The following is a 14,910-nucleotide window of genomic DNA, read 5'->3' on the forward strand; positions in this document are numbered from 1 at the left end:
CAGCGTGCCTATCAACCCTGTCCAAATTGTCCCCATTTATTCGTACCCATTTCCTATGTTCATGTCCATGTTTATACTTATACCTGTTATCTCATACATGTTTGACAAACTAACTAATTAACTAATTAACTAAATAAATAAATAAAAGAATGAAAACATAAAACCCTATCAATTTATAGTGTGACAGCAGATGAGTTCTGTACAACACACCACTTTCCCAATTCTCTGAAAATCAGGAAGGCACATCACTTTTCAGTTTTCAACAACTCCCTCTCCCACATCGAAGACATAAAAAAGTATAATTTAATCTAATTCCAAGCCAGAGTATTTGCTTTTAACCTCAGGCATAACTAGGTTTATGGTTTGAAATATCTAGCCATTATTACCATGACTTCATCTTTGTATTTGTCGAAAATGAAACATTGGTTTTGTGACCAGGATGGCAGATAGCAGGTTTTGGAATACCTTGTAAAAATTACGGAAGAGAATGGATTGGAAAAGTCAGCTTTTTTTATTATAAGAAAGTATGGGTGTTCTCTTAGGCAATAGGAAAGAGCAATTTTGGTGTAATAGTGAATCATTCATCTTATAAACATAATTTCTTTAGAGCAAGGTTTTTAGGAATTGCTGATCTGGGTTAGCTTTCAGATAGTATTAATAGGTCCTATTATTTTTGCTTACTAAAGTATATTACTTAGAAATAATAGGGGTAACTTGTCCAAGCCTCAGATTGTTTAGAGAGACAGAGAGAGAGAGGGAGGGAGGGAGGGAGAGAGAGAGAGAGAGAGGGGGGGGAGAGAGAGAGAGAGAGAGAGAGAGATTGTTTTGCTAAATCAAACAGGGTGTTATAAACATTCCATCCAACTTTTAACTAATTAACTAATTAGTTAACTAATTAGTTAATTAGTTAAAATAATTAGTTAACTAATTTAACTAATCAGTTAAACTTTAATTCCCAAAAGACTGAATAGCAACACCCACATAAATATAAATAAACACAGATTTCTTTCTTTCTTGTTCTATGTACTTGCATACTAGCTGTGTTTGCAACTATTTGTTACATCCATGTTGAAAGACCTTTTAAGTTTGGAATTCTCTGCTTGAAGAATTAGGATTTGATACTATGTTTCCCCAAAGATAAGACAGGGTCTTATTTTCTTTTGACACTGAAATAAGTGCTTGGCCTTATTTTCAGGGAGGTCTTATTATTTTTGAGGTGCATGAGGCAGTGAGCGTGGTCACCTCATGGCTGCTGCTGTGTTGCAATATTTTTGGGGAGGGCTTATTTTTTGGGGAGGGCTTATTTTAGCACATGCGTTCAAAAGCCCGATGGGCTTATTATCTGGGGAGTTCTTATTTTGGGGGGGAAAGGATACCAACTAAACCACTGTCCTCAACTTTCAAAAACAATTGAACCCCAAATTTCTGTTGCTAAGTAAGACATTGTTAAGTGAGTTTGCCCCATTCTATGATCTTTCTTACCCAATTGTTAAGTGAATCACTGCAGCTGTTACTGTAATAACAAATATGAACCAGTTGCCAAGAATCCAAATTTTGATCATGTGACCCTGAGGATGCTGCAACGGTTGTAAGTGTGGGAAACCATCATAAGTCACTCTTTTCAGTGCCCTTGTAGCTTCAAATGGTCTCTGAGCAAACTGTTGTAAGTCAAGGACTACCTATATAAGAAAATGTTTTGCTGCAATTGTACCAGGTGATTTAATGAAACTTTTCGTAAATGACTAAATTCAAATTGTCATTAAACGAATGGTTGTAAGTCAAGGACTATCTGTAGGCATTTTCACCTGAAGGAATTGAGGCACCATTGACTCCTCTGTCTTAAGCAGCAAAATGCCTCAAACGATCTTTAGTATCCAAGGAAGGATTCCTGGATGCTCTAAAAATAGATTTCTACATAACATGATTCATTTGGATTATAGATACATAACTTTGGAGCATAACATAAAATAAAATTGTCTTTTGTTATTTCTCTTTTCAACTTTCAATATAGCTTTTGGAACTGGTTTGAGAAGATACTACATGCAGCCTACGACTTACAACAGTTCATTTAATGACTAACCAAAGTTACAACAGCACTGAAAAAGTGACTTATGACCGATTTTCAAACTTAGGACCATTGCAGCATCCTCAAAATCACATGATCAAAATTCAGGAGCTTGGCAACTGGTTCATATTATGACGGTTGTGGTATTCTGGGATCATGTGATCAGCTTTTGCAACCTTCTGACAAGCAAAGTCATTGAGATGGTATATAAATACTGTTTAGGTATATATTTTCCAATCCAATCCATATTCGTTTTTTTTTCATATAGCCAAATCACCTTAATGTGATCTTTTTAATGGCAGTCATAACCTTGCATTCTCTACAAGCTTCAAGAACCTATGAGTTATCAAAATGATTTTTCCCAGGACTTGAAAACCAATTGTTTGGGGTCCCTGCTAGATCACGTGTGGCAGAGGTGGGTTCCTACCGGTTCGGACCAATTCGGCCAAGTAGGTATTAACTTCGCTGGACACACACCCGAACCAGTTCTAGCCTCGGTACCGCCATCTTGATTTTCTGTTCTGCACAATCTTCATTGAAAAAATGTAATTTTTTCCCTTTTCTAATGTTATGCGCATGCAAAGACATTTTTAGGTGCAAATATGCATGGGTGTGTAATTTTTGCATTCCCAACTGGTAGTAATGCCAGCAGGAACCTACCCCTAATGTGTGGGTGTAGTTAACCAGAAGATCGGAGTGAACCAGTTCGTTCTCAGCAGATGTTCACAGCTATTGGTATGCCTGAACCGGGCCGAACCGGTAGAATCTCACCTCTAATCAAGTTCCTTTGTTTATTTTTCCCCATATTCTTTTTTATTCTATTGGTTTTATTGTACACTGCCCGGAGTTGGTTTGAAATCAGATCGTGTCTACATTTAATTAATTTAATCTAAAAGATCTGTACTGAGAGAACCTAAATGTGTTGCAGAGGTGCAACAAAATATTTTAATTCTGCAGCTTTATTCCAACTTCAGTCTGAATAACAGTGAAATCTGCAAGCAAATCTGATGCTGAGTCAGATCCTGGATCTTACAAATATCACAGGAACAAGCTCAGCAGCAAATAAATTATTGCCCTTTACAAAAAAAAAAAGACATTATTCTCTTTTGTATTCGCTCCACATTTGCTCATTACCATTTATTCTTCTCCCTATCTGTTCTCGTTTTACCACATACAATTCTTAAATAACCTATTCGATTTGTTTTTATTTATCTCCCGACATACCTGCTCTCTTCCAAATAATAAAGTAAGCAGAGAAGCTCAGCCACTTTTACCGATTTCAGTGTTCATCCCTTGCAACAGGCCGCATACCCTCCACTACCTTTATATTGGCATTTCCACATTTTTAAATCATCTCAATCCGCTTTCTCCTCTTTTGTAATTTTACCAAGGTTAAAAAGCTCAACTGCTGGCTCTAATTTTCCACAATTGATATATAACTTGAAATTGATCTTTCTGTTTTTCTTGCCAAACGCTCTTACCATGCTCTTCAATGCATTACTTTTCAGATCAATACTCTTCATTGCATCATGGAATCTATCTAACATTTGTTGCAAATCATTTAGGTTCTCAGCCAGGAACATAGCATTGGCTGAATACTTACAGTGTGTATCAGATGTGGTATTCAGCCAGTTCTGACAGGTTCTGGAGAACCGGTAGCGGAAATTTTGAGTAGTTTGGAGAACCGGCAAATAGGCTGGCCCCACCCTTGCAGCCTCCCAGATGATCTTCTTTTGTTGCCCTGAACAGGAGAACGGAGCTGGAAAGCAGGTTAATGGGGTGGGGAGGGAATAGGCATTTTGCAGTAACCTTCTCCCAGGAGTGGGGAGGGAATGGAAATGTTAGAGGAGTGTAGGAGTGTTATATATGCAAATGTTCCCTGTTACCAGCTCTCTGATTGGCTGGTCATTTGACAGTTGCTTTGGGGTCGAGTATAAATACCCTGACAGTTGCAGGGACGTTTTGAATCGCAGTCATCTCGCAATAAACATCTTACTCTCTGATTCCATGGCTCCTGCGTCTTTCCCTCAAACATATTCAACAAATGGGAATCCTTCCCCTGCCATGCCCACAAAGCCAAACGCACAGAATTGGTAGTAAAAAAAATTGAATCCCACCACTGGTCTGTACGTGTTAACACACAGACACTCATATCTCTAGCTATTACACCAAGGATTACACCATAAGCATTCTCTATACAAGTTACACATTAATAGCAATAGCAATAGCAATAGCAGTTAGACTTATATACCGCTTCATAGGGCTTTCAGCCCTCTCTAAGCGGTTTACAGAGTCAGCATATTGCCCTCAACAACAATCCAGGTCCTCATTTTACCCACCTCGGAAGGATGGAAGGCTGAGTCAACCCTGAGCCGGTGAGATTTGAACAGCCAAACTGCAGAACTGCAGTCAGCTGAAGTAGCCTGCAGTGCTGCATTTAACCACTGCGCCACCTCGGCTCTTCATTAAGTAACCTAGGGGACATTACACAGCCTTTGTCTTCCTCTCTGCTGAATATCGAACCTCTTTGCTGAATATCAAACCATTAATATATTATTTATTCTCTCCCATGCTTTAATCCCACCTTGTATTGTTTTTATTGCGTTCAGCAACCAACTTTCATATTTGCCGAAAACATTCCATAATTCAAGCTTTTTCACTTTTATCTCTTTAAAATCACCAGCAACAGCAGCAAATGGAAACCATTCTTAAATTCAGACATGAATAGGCGACCTGCTAAAAGAGCAACAGTCTGGCTTGTACAATCCCTGCCTTGCAAAAGCTGCGCTGTACTTCATATATTTCCTCAATGCCATCTCTCATGTGTTTTAAATCATAATTCTTCTACATACCTTCCCCAGGAACAAGCCAGTTTTGGCACTTACTCAGTACCTTTCCCTTTGCACAAGGGGACGTGCCATTCTTTCATTATCTGGTACTAGTTTGCAGCATGCATTACCTAAATCAAAGAAGGGCTCCATAAGCAATCCGTTTTTTTTAGCATTTAACTGTCTACACCTGCAATTTGCCATTGCCTGCAGTCCTTGTCAGTAGATATAACACCAATTCCTTGTCCTCATTTTTCCCTTAGAAGTAACATTTACAGCATTCATTCCAATCCTTCCCTCTGACATATCACTATAATTGTACATTGTTTTTCAATATACACATTATTAGACAGTATCATTCTCTTGTCCCCATTTTTTTTTACAGCAATCATTCTTTTGTATGCATTTTTCTCTTGTGCAGCCTCTTTTATTTTTCATTCCTCTAAGCATCCTTTTTCATACTCCCCATTAGTGTAACTTCTGCTGCCTTTTCTAACACAAATTCTTTTCACTTTGTTCTAAGCAGCCTCCACATCCTCTTTTCTTACGGCTACATTTTATTCATTATGTTGGGAATTTAACCTATTTCCTCTCACTCTCTCTCTCTCTCTCTCTTGCATGCATGTCTTCTCTTATTGCAATTGTTTTATTTCCTATAAACTATATTACAACAATTTCCCCTTTAGTTTCTCACATTTTCCGTTTCTTCCATTTTTCAGGATTCACACTTGATACTATCAAAAGATGATCTGGGCTCCTTCCAGAGCATCTCATCATCCTTCTCCTAGGCTTTCATAAGTAATTAAATCAGTTATCAGTATTTTGGCATGTTTATGCATAAAAACATGGCAAAACTACCTATTCAGAACAATTCAGTCTTTGGAGGTGCTAACAAAACTACAATTCTTATTCATTCCTGCTTCTCTAAATGGCTAAATTACTTTTCATATACAATCTCATCCCATTCATTCATGTCAAACACTGTAACATTTGTCCAAAATGTTGTACAATTTCCCCCAAAATTCACCCATGGTTCTTCTAAAATTACAATTCACTGAGACTTAACATATAATTACTGCCAGTTTTTGAATTCCTAATTCCACATGCGATCACAACAAACTAGATGATACAATTTCATACTTTCTGATATGTTTTAGTCATTTTGTTTATAATTAAACCTCCAGCTTTACTTCCCTGCATGTATTTCAATTTCAATTAATTTCAATTTTAATGAATTTGTATGCCGCCCAATCCTGAAGGACTCCGGGCGGCTTACGTAAAAACAGTTTAAAAATATTAAAAGAATTTAAAATACAGACAAAGCGAATTAAAAAAGACACAACATGCATTCGATCTTAATGGGGCTGAAGCTCAACATAATGTGTTTCACTAAAGCCAAAGAAAAAATAAGATAGGTCAATAGCCTTACATATATTGTACTACATGCGGTATTTTCTGCTAAAGTAAAGTAAATGGTAAATACCATTCAGTGTTAGTATACTGTCCAGTATGCCACAAGCATAACCAAGTCAATTGTTTCCAAAAACGATTGTGTTTTTCTATGTTAGCTAAAACCTATTATGTCTTTCTTATTGATTTATTAATTCATTTACTGATTCTTTGATTCAATTTTATAGCCACCCATCTCAACAACTGATTTTCTTGCAAACCAATATATCCTTGACCACATTCTACTGTCTAGGAAATATATGCAGTGTACTAACCTTAGTATAGAACATACCCAATATTGCTTTATTTACATTAACTAGATTCCTTTGCAGAATAAGATCATTAGGGAAAAAATATATAGTGTCCTGAGCTTAAGCAATTTGGGCTGGGCATCAGAAAGGAGATAAAATTAAACTTACATTTACAGTGTATTACACAGCAAACAAGTTGGACTTTGCCAGAAAATTAGTAAAGTTAATCAAGATAGTTTCCAGTGGAAAATAAATTTTGCCTGCTCTGAGACCTGCAAATCACAACTGTTACCTCTAACACAACTGATCAAGTAAACTAGAAGTTGAGAAAGGTGAGACAATATCTATTGGATCAAAATCTTCTTAAGTCTCAAAAAACTTTATAAGATGCTGTATAAGCATCTTTCACCAGAAACAAATAGATATTGCTAAAGCAAGTATGCCTAAAGGTTTATATTATACTCCTTATCATGTTGCAACTCATTGTTCTAATAGTCTGTTGGTATTGTAAGCCATATAAATCTAAATCTAAAAATAAATAAATAAATAAATAAACCTTCTAAATATAGAGAATATGACATAGAAATAAAGCTCACATATAAATATAAACTCTTTGCCCATTTGTGAAATCTGTGACATAGTTTGCTGGAATGTCCATATAATGTGCATAGAAGACACACATAATTTGCAGTGGATATAAAAACTCTACACATCCCTGTTAAAATGGTAGTTTTTGAGATGTAAAAAAAAATCAGGTCAAAATAAATCACTTCAAAAAATGTTCCCTGCCTTTAATGTAACATATAACGCATACAATTTAATTTAAAAAAATGAAATATTTTAGGGGAGGGTATAAATAGTGTGCAATAACATGGTTGCATAAATGTATATACTGTCTTATAAATAGATATGTGACTGTGTTCAATCATATTCAAACATATGTTAAACAGTAATCACTACATTAATTAAAGTGCCATCAATTAAAGTGACTCTGATCAAGCCCATTAAAAATCAGCTGTTCTAGTAGGAGGTTTCTGACATTTACTCAGTTGCCTCTTACAACAAAAATCATGGTCTGCAAAGATCTTACAAAGCATCAAAGGATTTTCATTGTTGGAAGCTACCAGTCAGGAGAAGGATAGAAAAACATTTCCAAGTCATTGGATATACCATGGAACACAGTGAAGGCAGTCATCAACAAATAGAGAAAACATGGCACAACAATGATACTACCAAGAACTGGATGTCTCTCCAAAATTGTTGAAAAAACAAGAAGAAAACAGGTCCAGAACTTGCCAAGAGACTTGGAGCAACATTGAAGGAGCTGCAGAACTGCACTTCTGGTTCTTTAGTACATGGGACAACAATTTCCTGTATTCTTCATATATCTGGGCTGAGGAAATCTTTTTATTTTTTAACAAAGAAAAATATCCAAGTCCAGCTATGTTTGCAAAAACCTACATCAAGTCTGACAAGATGTCTTATAGTCTGATGAGACCAAAGTTGAACTTTTGGGCTATAATTCCCAAAAGTAAGTTTGGAGCAAAACCAACACTGCATCATTACCAAAAGTATATCATACTCACAGTGAAGCATGGCGATGGCAGCAGTATGCTTTAGGACTCCTTTTCTTCAGCTGGAACTGGGGCTTTAGTCAAGGTGGAGGGAATGATGAGCAGTTCCTAATATCAGTCAGCTTTGGGACAAAATCTTCAGGCCTCTACTAAAATGCTGAAAAGGAAAAGCAATTTCACCTTTCAACACAACAATGACCCAAAGATACCCCCCAATCAACAAAATAATGGCTTCAACAGAAGAGGATCAAAGTTTTGGAATGTCCCATCCAGAGCCGAGACCTGAAGAAGGCTGTGCACAGGAGATGTCCTCATAATCTGACAGATTCAGAGGTGGGTTCCTACCAGTTCACACCTATTCGGTAGAACCGGTTCATCAAATCTACCAAACCAGTTAGAAGAGGTTCCACCAGTGGACCCGGAAAGCAGGCCACACCTACAGAAGAGGTTTCAAATTTTTTTGAAACACACCACTGGTAGGAATGTAATGTCCCACAGGTATCTACGCATTAATAATGATCTAGTAATATTTCCTTATACATTTTAGGGACCTTTCCTTACATAATTGGTGTTTTCTTTCATACTTTTGGATTTCTAATTTCTGTTTCTGTTAGTTGGCAATTGCTAAAACTAATCCCACGTGAAAAAGTATTCAAAGCCTTCTTGATTTTAATTGTCAATTTATTTATTTCTGCACATTGTAATATTTATTCATTTACATATCTCTGTTTTTCCACTGTTGTGCAAACACAATTCCAGCAGCTGCTAAAATGTGTAAAATTAAATATATATTATACTCCCTTTCAAATAGCCAACAAAATATTTCTGGTTTTAATTCCATATCTTGCTTTACGACTGCTTCTAACCACTAACTTCTTAATAGCTACTTGAACCGACCTAAGTACTAATTCATAATTTCATATCCCTTTCATTTTTTCTCCCTTAAAAAAAATCAGTTTTTTAATTGGATTGCACAGTTTATATGCGGCATTAAAGGTAGAAAAAAGTTCTGAAATGATTTCTCTTGGTCTGATTTTTTAAATTTATTTATTTATCAAATTTATTTATTTGATGCCCCTCTCATAGTTCAGGCAACTCTGAGCTGCTTTACACCTAAAAAAATCTAGCATTTTAACAAGGGTGTGTAGACTTTTTATATCCACCGTACAATGATTATTTCAATTTTTCCTGTTAGTTATTGTATTATTTATTTATTTACTCAATAAGATTTATATCATATTCACTTTTAAAGACTCCAAATAATAACTTCCAAATAATAAAATTCAATGCACAATAGTAATAATAATAATAATAATAACAACAACAACAACAACAACAACAACAGGATCCTCCACATCCTCCAGAGCCGACTCATAGGGCCCCTCGTTGTCAGAGTCTGGTGGCAGCTCTACGGCTCCTGCTGGGCCACAACAGTTATGACTATGTACCATGCACAAGGCACACCACTTTTCAATTCCTTCTTGCCCATCTTCTAGTAAAACCACCAGCACTACATCAGGTTTTCCTGCTCTGTGGCAAGATAGAAGTGCCAGTATCCTGCGTTTTTGGGAGTGGCATCATATTCCACAGAGATATTTGATAAAATCTGATGATGACAAATCATTTGCTTTCAGCAGTCTTTAAGGGAGTATTTTAATAAAGTTCCCTTGTGGTGTTATTAATCAGCTATCAATGGTCAAGAGACTTGTGGAATATCTTATCTCTTATTATATTATCAATCCAGCAGCCTGTGCATCTCTGGATTTCCACATTTTCATTAAATACCTAGAGAAGACATGATAAAAAAAATCAGTGGGAAGAATTATCTTAGGTTTGGGAAATATGGACATCCGGGAAATAATGGAAAGTCATGTAACATAAAAGAACAACAACAGCATTTTTTGCTGTCTCACAAATGAAACAAGTCCTCAACATTTCCTACCCCAAATTTGCAAACATCCTGGAAACAAGACAGGAATATTGAAGCCTCTTTTCACAAAAGGAAAAAAAAAGACTTAGAAGCTACAAGGTAAATTTGGAACAGCATTGGGCCTAACTAGGTGGCCAATAACTGGTATAAAATATGTGAACTACAAAAGGTAAAGCTAAAGGTTCCCCTTGCACAGAAGTGCTAGTCATTCCCGACTCTAGAGGGCAGTGCTCATCGCCATTTCAAAGCCGAAGAGCCAGTGCTGTCCGAAGACGTCTCCGTGGTCATGTGGCTGGCATGACTAAACGCCGAAGGCTCACAGAACACTGTTACCTTCTCACCAAAGGTGATCCCTATTTCCAACTTGCATTTTTACTTGTTTTTGAAGTGCTAGGTTGGCAGAAGATGGGACAAGTAACAGAAGCTCACTCCATTATGTGGCCCTAGGGATTCGAACCACCGAACTGCCGACCTTTCTAATTGACAAGCTCAGCATCTTAGCCACTGAGCCACTGCGTCCCTCATGTGAACTATAATGGTAATTTATTTGAGTATAATAAACTAGATGTCACCACGTTTGCATCATCCATTTCTAGGCATGACTGATTTTTCATCTTTCCATTCATTCACTGCATTATATAGAAAGAGGCATCGAGCTTCCATTTTTCTAGGGTTTTTTTTTTATATTCAATTTCACAGTTCTATTTAATAAAGTATTTTCTAAGCTTTAAGTTGGATCTTTGAATCGGGGCTCTCTTGCACCAGACATTAAATGCCATGTTGGTAAAGCTTAAAAACATTTTTTTTTGTCTTTACCTTGAAATTACTACATAATCTAGAAGCTGAGAGAAGTAAATGACAGCATGATGGTAAGATATATATTCCTAATTGTCTTTTTTGTCTTCTCTTTATATTTCATAACCTGTTTGTAGAATCTGATCAAATTTCCTTGTTCAACATTTAATAAAAATTGCCTCTGGTACGGTTGAAGTTATTATATAGCCCTCACCTTAGTAGCAATAGTGCTGGTGCTTTCCATTTATTTTTAAAGCAGGTTGGAAATATTCCAGACATCTATGAAACACGGACACCCAATTTTTGATTTATCTCCCCCTCCCATATATTGAACTTGTCCATGATTGCTTTCACTTTAAATGGGATGCCAGGAAAAAAATAGCTTTCAAAAAGCAAACCTATATGGAAGAACAAAAATTTAAAAGAATATATTTTTATCCCACCTTTATTATTTTTTATAAATAACTCAAGGCAGCCAACACACAGGGTACCCTTCCTTCCTCCTATTTTTCCCTGCAACTCTGTGAGGTGGGTTGGGCTGAGAGAGAGAGTGACTGGCCTAAAGTCACCAGCTGGTTTTCATGCCTAAGGCAGGAGTGGAACTCATAGCCTTTCCAGCCTGGTGCCTTAACCACTAGACAAAACTGTCTCAACAGTTGAATTATGTTAAGAGTGAAGGGATTCAAGGTTCTGTTTTTGACTTTTTAAGCATGGACCAGGGCTGGGCTACTGGGAGTTTGCAGGGGTTCGGGAGATCCTCTAGCTAAGATTCTGTGCAGTTCAGAGAACCCCCAAATCCCAATCCTGGCTGGCCCCACCCTCCCCGCCCGCTTCTCACAGGAGTCCCCATGTGGCCCGTTTTGGATGCAAGTAAGTGCAAGGAACACATGGAGGTTCAGGAAGGAAGAAAAATGGCCCTACTGGAAGTTTAGGAAGATCAGAAACAGGCCTGTTTCCGGCCTCCGGAGCCTGTTTTTGCCCTCCCAGAGGCTTGAGGAAAGCTTCCAGACACCGGGGAAGGCAAAAATGTCCCTCCCCCCGCCGCCATGGTGCAGGACAGTGATGTGTGGTGAGGTTTATGGTTGGTGAGGCAGCACTTTTTTTAGACTTGTGGACTTCAACTCCCAGAATTCCACAGCCAGGCATGCTCAGTTCTGATTTAAAGTGACAGCATTTGTTTTTCTCCTTTGCTAAATAAGTTTCCTTCTTTCTTTTTCTTCTCCCTTCCCCTCCTTCCTCCCTCTTTCCCTCCCTCCCCTCTCTCTCAAACACACACACACACACAAAGTTGCACCAGGAGGATGAAGTTTGAATTCCTCTCCCTCCCTCCGACCCACATGTACCTTTTCCAGCTGTTTCAGAGAGGATTTCAACTCTGCTCTTACCTGCTATCATGAAAATTAAAAAAATGTAAAAGGAAAATGTAAAAATATAAAAGGAAAATGGCAAGAGCTGCTGAGGTCAGGCTGAGCTAGTTGCTGCCAGAGTCACCGTGGATGACTCTGCTTAACTGTTTAAAAAAGCCTCTAAAAAGGACCCTCTACAGGAAGAGAACAATGTGCCTCACCTACATCAGGAATTTTTTGGCTTTTAACCCTTGCTTAAATCTGCTCGAGTGATCAGAAAATGCCTAAAGTCAGACTAGAGAAGACACGTTGTTCTCCTGCCTCCTCCTGTAGAGGGTGCTTTTTAAGAGGCTTTTTTAAACAGTTAGGCAGAGTCATCCACGGTGACTCTGGCAGCAACTAGCTCAGCCTGACCTCAGCTCTTGACTTTTTCCTTTTACATTTTTTTTTCTTTTCATGATGACAGTGGTGAGGCTCTGCCTCCCCTGCCTCCCCTGACTGCATGTCCTTGGTGCAGGAGGCCGACTAGGCCACGCCCACCCAGCAATCAGCAGAGAAACCCATGCTAAAAATTTTGAAGCCCACCCCTGTCGTGGACCCAGATTATTTGAGGGACCTCCTCTTTCTGAACATATTTACCCATCTCATCAGGTCTGAGAAGCATGCTGCAGAACCCATATGCGAAAAAGGTCCATCCAAAGCGATCTTGGATCCCTTTTTTACCATGATATCTGCCCTCTATAACATCATCCTTCCTGAAATGAGGATAGGCCCAACCATCACAGCTTTCAGAAGAACTTTAAAAACATTTTTTTCAGCAAATCTGGGAATCTCCTGGTAATAAGAATCTCACTTGTCAGATGTATTAAGTATAATATTCTGCTGTTTTTGGCCTTGTTTTTAATCTATGGTCATTGTTTTAGTTATTTTAATTGGTTTTGTAGCATGTTTTAATAAGTGATCTTTATTGTATATTATCCACAGTCACTTCATGTAAGATCAAAGGATATATTCATTTGACAAAAAATATATATATATCAGTATCCTCATCTATATTCTTTTCATTCTTTACTTTTTAATTGACTCGTTAATTTCTGGATGTCATAGTCTCAGAGGTAAGCCATTTGGAGTCTTTTTGCAAAGAGAAACTGTAACCAGATGATTTTATTTAGTCTGATAATGAAACTTGTGCAAGAAGAAAATCAAGCATAGTGAACACCAAGATCCTAATAGAATCAGTTTGATTTTATATCTATCTCCTGGTATAGGATGCAGGAAGAAGTGGAAACTATCAGTAATTTGATGGAATAAGATCCCAGATAAATAAATAGCTAACATATAAAGGTTTTGGTTCCCCTCGCACATATGTGTTGGTCGTTCCTAACTCTAGGGGGCGGTGATAAGCTCCATAGAGCCAGTGCTGTGCGGAGATGTCTCTGTGGTCATGTGGCTGGCATAACTAAATGCCGAAGGCACACGGAACACTTTTACCTTCCCACAAAATGTGGCTCCTATTTTTCTACTTGCATTTTTACATGCTTTCGAACTGCTAGGTTGGCAGAAGCCAGAACAAATAACGGGAGCTCACTCCGTTATGCAGAGCTAGAATTTCAAACCACCAAATTGCCGACCTTTTTGACTGACAAGTTCAGCGTCTTACCCACTGAGCCACTGCGTTCAAGCTAATGTTTCTGAGCTAACACCGCATCTGAGCTAACATATACCAATGCCAAATTCTATATGTTGCCTTTATCATGACTACTTGTGAGTGAGCTAAACCAGGAACGAGCAACCTGCAATCCACATTTCCACACACTTGTACCCCTCAGAATCACATATGATTTTAGATGTGGACAACATCAAAACTGTCCCCCTTGTTTTTCTTTGGATTTTTTTTTTTTTTTTTAGGATGATAGTGGTGGTGATAATGGAGAAAACAAAGGAGAAAATGGATTACCTTAAACCTTAGCTATGCTTAAAGCTCCCCTTTCATCTTTAAAAGTCTACCTGCTTAAATCTGCACTCATTGCTCAAGATGTTGCTGTATTGTGCTCACGCCATCTTGGCTCTAAAATAGCTGAAGAAAAAATCTGTCAGGAGACACTTTGGCAACACTTGCAATCTTGGATGCATGCAGGCACAACAAGCAATTGTAGCAATAGTTGCTTTTTAAACAAATCCTTTCCAGCATGCACTATAATTGTTTATATATACAATACCATAGCGGAGTTGGAAGGGACTTTGGAGGTCCTCTAGTCCAACCCCCTGCCTATGCAGGAAACCCTATACCAGTGGTGGGTTTCAAAAAATTTTGGAACCTATTCTGTGGGTGTGGCCTCCTCTCTCTCTCTCTCTCTCTCTCTCTCTCTCTCTCTCTCTCTCTCTCTCTCTCTCTCCTTCCTGTTGTCTCTCTGTCCCTTTTTTCTTTTTTTCTTTCATCTCTCTCTCACTCTTTTTCTTTCTATTTTCTTTCTTTTTTCTTTCTTTCTTTCTTTCTTTCTTCCTTTCTCTCTCTCTCTCTCTCTCCTCTCTCTCTCTCTCTCTCTCTCTCTCTCTCTCTCTCTCTCTCAGTCTGTGTGTGTGTGTGTCTGTGTGTGTGTGTGTATGTGGCAGTGGTGGGTTTCAAAAAAATTTGGAACCTATTCTGTGGGTGTGGCCTCCTCTCTCTCTCT

The sequence above is a fragment of the Thamnophis elegans genome, chromosome 3 (genome assembly GCF_009769535.1).
Source record: "Thamnophis elegans isolate rThaEle1 chromosome 3, rThaEle1.pri, whole genome shotgun sequence".
Classification (NCBI taxonomy): domain Eukaryota; kingdom Metazoa; phylum Chordata; class Lepidosauria; order Squamata; family Colubridae; genus Thamnophis; species Thamnophis elegans.